This window comes from Larimichthys crocea, chromosome I (assembly GCF_000972845.2).
Source record: "Larimichthys crocea isolate SSNF chromosome I, L_crocea_2.0, whole genome shotgun sequence".
In the NCBI taxonomy this organism is placed as follows: domain Eukaryota; kingdom Metazoa; phylum Chordata; class Actinopteri; family Sciaenidae; genus Larimichthys; species Larimichthys crocea.
The window spans coordinates 9,934,865-9,940,864 of record NC_040011.1 but is presented as its reverse complement, the minus strand read 5'-3'; positions in this window follow the sequence as shown (position 1 = coordinate 9,940,864).

Sequence of the window (6,000 nt, the reverse complement as noted above, 5' to 3'; positions counted from 1 at the left end):
GAGTCCAGAACACATCCCATTCCCACCAGAAGACCTGTGGACAGAGAGACAGGTGAAGTGTCCAGGTCCGAGTTGTTGATCCCGTGTTGATGGTAATGGACTGTACTAATATAAGCGCCTTTCTAGTCTTCTGACCACTTAAGGTGCGTTACACATACATACTCCATTCACCCATTGACACACACTGATGGCATTACTACCGTGCAAGGTGCTCGTCAGTTTAAGGAACGTGCATTCATACCAATTCACACAGGAGCAATTTGGTGCTCAGTATCTTGCCCAAGGATCTTGATCTCTTCACAGACGTAAAAGTTTAAAGTCTCACACTGATACAAACATTAACACAACAAATCACGTGATCTACAAGAGAAAACAGGGTGAGTCAGAATTCACTTCTGTCAGCTGACAGCGTGACATCACTTCCTCATCATAACAAATAGTCTGACAAGTAAAGTACCAACCACCTCTGACCAACTTCTGCATGAAATCTGAACCAAACAATGTGTAAACTTATACAGCTCACTCAAGGCTCTCTGATGTTCTGATGGTTCTGATGGTTCAGAACCATGCAGACGGTTCTGCAGTTTGGGGTCAGTATTTCAAAGACACTTCACCATGCAGACTGGAGGAGCCAAAGATCCGGACTACCGATCATTATGGATGACCCGCTCTCCCTCCTGAACCACAGCCGACCCAGTGTGTTAAAACCCGTTCGGAGGCGACACGTTCACAAAACCATCCACAAACCTGAAAATATACAACACCAGAGGAGTTTAGACTCAATCAGGGCCCTCCGTACAGCATCAGGAGCTATTAACATAATTAATGTATGTCTGGACGTGATCCGGAGTCTGTTTCTGATCCAAGGTCTGGACTGATCCAGAGTCTGTTCTGAGCCAAGGTCTGGACTGATCCGGAGTCGTTCTGATCCAAGGTCTGGACTGATCGGAGTCTGTTTCTGATGCCAAGGGTCTGGACTGATCCAGGGTCTGGACTGATCAAGGGTCTGGACTGATCAAGGGTCTGTTCTGATCCAAGGTCTGGACTGATCCAGGGTCTAGGATCCGGAGTCGGTTCTGATCCAGGTGGGGATGATCAGGGTCCTGTTGGCTGATCAAGGGTCTGGATCCTGAGCCAGGGTCCCTGGACTGACCGAGTCTTGTTCTGATCCAAGGTCTGGACGATCCAGAGTCCTGGACTGATCCAGAGTCTGGTTCTGATCCAAGGTCTGGACTGATCCAGTCTGGACTGATCAAGGGTCTGTTCTGATCCAAGGTCTGGACTGATCCAGGGTCTGGACTGATCCGGAGTCTGTTCTGATCCAAGGTCTGGACTGATCCAGAGTCTGGACTGATCAAGGGTCTGTTCTGATCCAAGGTCTGGACTGATCCAGGGTCTGGACTGATCCGGAGTCTGTTCTGATCCAAGGTCTGGACTGATCCAAGGTCGTGCTGATCCAAGGCTGGACATGAGTCCAGGGCTGGACTGGATCAAGGTCTGTTCGGATCCAAGGTCTGGACTGATCCATGTCTGGACTGATCCAAGTTCTGGACTGATCCGGAGTCTGTTGGTGACTCTGGACTCTGGTTGTCACTGATCAGAAACTCAGAGGAAAGTCTGATTGGCTGGGTGATTGTTATGATGTCATTAATTCTAGATGCATTGATTATTGATTGATCAAAAGAAACAACAAAGACGGTCTTCAATTACCCATCTTTGGATCGAATGATTAAGTCATCAGGCTGTTTTTATGTCGGGCTCATTTGCATATTTGAAAAATGGTTTATCAGTGAAGGTTAACTTAGAGATGAGAATTATCAGCTGGCTGCTGATCTGTCGATCAATCAATCGACATCAATGCAGTTCAGAACTTTTAAATGACCGACCCAAACCGCAACCCGGACTATTGGACCCCACGGACCGCGGACCCGGTCCCGTCTTACTGAGAGTCCTCCCCCCGGCCGTGTCCTCTCCCCTCTGCAGGATAGAACGTGTTTTTGGCCCGCTCAGACACCCCACAGCGCCCCGGCCACACACCTCCTCCGGGTGGATCCACCATGTCTCCCCGAGTAGCACCGGCGTCCCGTCTAATTCAGGCGAACCGAACCGAACCGAACCGAGCTGATGTTGTTGTTTCGATAGCAGTCTGCTGACTGCGCATCACTTCCGGTTATGGAGTCCTCAGCACCCCCTCGTGCGCACGCTGCGTCATTGCGTCACATTCAACAGCAGACTTATGTGTGTTAACGTATAAACTATAAACACCCACATACATACACATGTAAAATAAAATACATGTTTGTGGTGTTTCAGAATTTTTCTTTCGGGATGTTTTTTGAGGTTTAAGATTATTTGTGTACATGTAAGTGTTTATTCTTTATTTTTTATTATTTGTTATTATTTTATGTCTCTGATGAGATCCAGGATCAGGTTGGTGTTCATTCCTTTGCTTCCTAGTGTCTCAGATAAAGACATGAAACAAACAGAAGGAAACTAAACAGATCAATATAAACACAATGATCTGTATATTTTATAGCAGGACCACTCAGAACAGACTCGGAAACAGTTTTCAGAGAATGTTAAATAAATCAATTTTATGAGCAGGTAGATCTGTGTCATGAGGTCATTGTGAAAAGTGGAGTTGTGACAAATCAAATCAAATCAAATCAATTTATTTGTTATAGCCAAAGTCCAAAAGTCCTTTTCCCCTCTGAGGCTTTACAATCTGTACAGGAGAGTGACACACCCGGTCCTTAGACCCTCGGTTCCCAGTGTGAGGAAAACTTGCCCACAAAAACCTTTAACAGGGAAAAAAGGTGAAGAAACCAGGAAGAGCCACAAGAGGAGGGATCCCTCCCCGAGGACGAACAGACTGCAAAGATGTCACGGTGGAACAGACAAATCAACACAAACATATTGTACAATTACAATGATGATGAAATGACAATGAATGATAAAATAGTACAGTAGCAGATATGGCAGCAATAATGACAGTAGTAAATTGTGTAGTGGGAAGCGTACATGGGACCACAGCAGCAGACGATCCACGAGAACCTGCTGGACACAGAGACAGAAACTCCAGGGAAGAAGTTTAGTTAGTGACAGGCATTAAATGAGACATGAAGGTTTGTTTACAGATGGGAGAGAAGAGAGAGAGAGAGAGAGAGAGAGAGAGAGAGTTTTCGGTAAGGGAGATGTGACTGCATCTACAACCAATACCGGCCTCACTAGGCATAACCTTGGGGGGAGGGGGAGTCCCCGGCAGTCAATCCTATGGCAGCAAACTAAGGGATGACCTGAGCCAGCCCTAACTATAAGCTTTATCAAAGAGGAAAGTCTTAAGTCTACTCTTAAAAGTGATGACCATGTCTGCCTCCTGAACCCAGAATGGTAGTTTGTTCCACAGAAGAGGAGCCTGATAGCTGAAAGCTCTGGCTCCAATCACTTTTGGAGATATAGGAACCACAAGGACCCCAGCATCCGGAGAGCGCAGTGTTCTAGAGGGGTATAAGGTAATGAGTCTCTTTAGATATGATGGTGCCTGACCATGGAAGAGATTTGTAAGTAAGGAGAAGAATTTTAAATTCTATTCTAGATTTAATAGGTAGCCAATGCAAGGAAGCCAGAATGGGAGAGATGTGATCTCTGATCTTGGTTCCTGTCAGAACACGTGCAGCAGCATTCTGAATTAGCTGCAGAGTCCTCAGAGACTTATTGGAGCAGCCTGATAACAAAGAGTTACAATAGTCCAGCCTTGAAGTAACAAATGTGTGGACTAGTTTTTCTGCATCCGCTTGAGAGATAATATCTTAGATTATTCAAAGTAGACAACTTTAGCTTTGATAGGTAGATGGAGCTGGTAAATTATGGTAGAGCAGCTTTGCTTTGTTATATACCAACTTCAGACCATCATATACCAACTTTAGACCATCATATACCAACTTTAGACCATAATATACCAACTTCAGACCATCATATACCAACTTTAGACCATTATATACCAACTTCAGACCATCATATACCAACTTTAGACCATCATATACCAACTTCAGACCATCATATACCAACTTTAGACCAGCATATACCAACTTCAGACCATCATATACTAACTTCAGACCATCATATACCACTTTAGACCATCATATACCAACTTCAGACCATCATATACCAACTTCAGACCATCATATACCAACTTTAGACCATCATATACCAACTTCTGACCATTATAAACCAACTTTAGACCATCATATACCAACTTCAGACCATCATATACCAACTTCTGACCACTATATATCAACTTAGACCATAATATACCAACTTTAGACCAACATATACCAACTTCAGACCAACTTCAGACCATCATATACCAACTTTAGACCATCATATACCAACTTCAGACCACAATACCAAAGTTTAGACCAAACTTCAGACCATTATAGACCAATTCAGACCATCAATACCAACTTCAGACCATCATATACCAACTTAGACCATAGATACAACTTTAGACCAGCAAACCAACGTAGACCATCAGATACCAACTAGACCCAGCAATCCAACTCGACATATAGACAACTTCTGACCACTAATATCACTTAAGACCATAATATACCAACTTTAGACCAACATATACCAACTTCAGACCAACTTCAGACCATCATATACCAACTTTAGACCATCATATACCAACTTCAGACCATCATATACCAAATTTAGACCAACTTCAGACCATTATATACCAACTTCAGACCATCATATACCAACTTCAGACCATCATATACCAACTTTAGACCATAATATACCAACTTTAGACCATCAAATACCAACTTTAGACCATCATATACCAACTTCAGACCATCATATGCCAACTTTAGACCATCATATACCAACTTTAGACCAACTTCAGACCATCATATACCAACTTTAGACCATTATATACCAACTTTAGACCAACTTTAGACCATCATATACCAACTTCAGACCATCATATACCAACTTCAGACCATAATATACCAACTTCAGACCATCATATACCAACTTCGACATCAGAGACCACTTAGACCATAAATACCAACTTAGACCATCAAATACCAACTTTAGACCATCATATACCAACTTTAGACCATCATATACCAACTTCAGACCATCATATACCAACTTCTGACCACTATATATCAACTTTAGACCATAATATACCAACTTTAGACCAACATATACCAACTTCAGACCAACTTCAGACCATCATATACCAACTTTAGACCATCATATACCAACTTCAGACCATCATATACCAAATTTAGACCAACTTCAGACCATTATAACCAACTTCAGACCAATATAACAACTTCAACCATCATATACCAACGTTAGACCAAAATACCAACTTAGACCATCAAAATACCAATTTAGACCATCATTATAACAACTACACGTGCCAACTTTAGACCATCATATACCAACTTTAGACCAACTTCAGACCATCATATACCAACTTTAGACCATTATATACCAACTTTAAGACAACTTAGCACATATCCAACTTCAGACCATCATATACCAACTTCAGACCATAGAATACCAACTCAGACCATCAATACCAACTCAGACCATCATATACCAACTTTAGACCAACTTTCAGACCTCATAGCACCCAACTTCTGACCACTATATATCAACTTTAGATATCATATACCAACTTTAGACCAACTCAGACCATCATATACCACTTTAGACCATCAATAGCAACTTCAGACCATTATTAATACCAACTTCGACCATTAGATACCAACTTCAGACACCATATACCAACGTAGACCACATTACACTTTAGACCATAATATACCAACTTAGACCAACATATACCAACTTCAGACCCAACTTCAGACCATCATAACCAGCTTTAGACACATCATATACCAACATTACAACCATCATATACCAAATGCCATTCAGACATTACCACTCAGACTAAAACCAACTTTAGACCATCATATACCACTT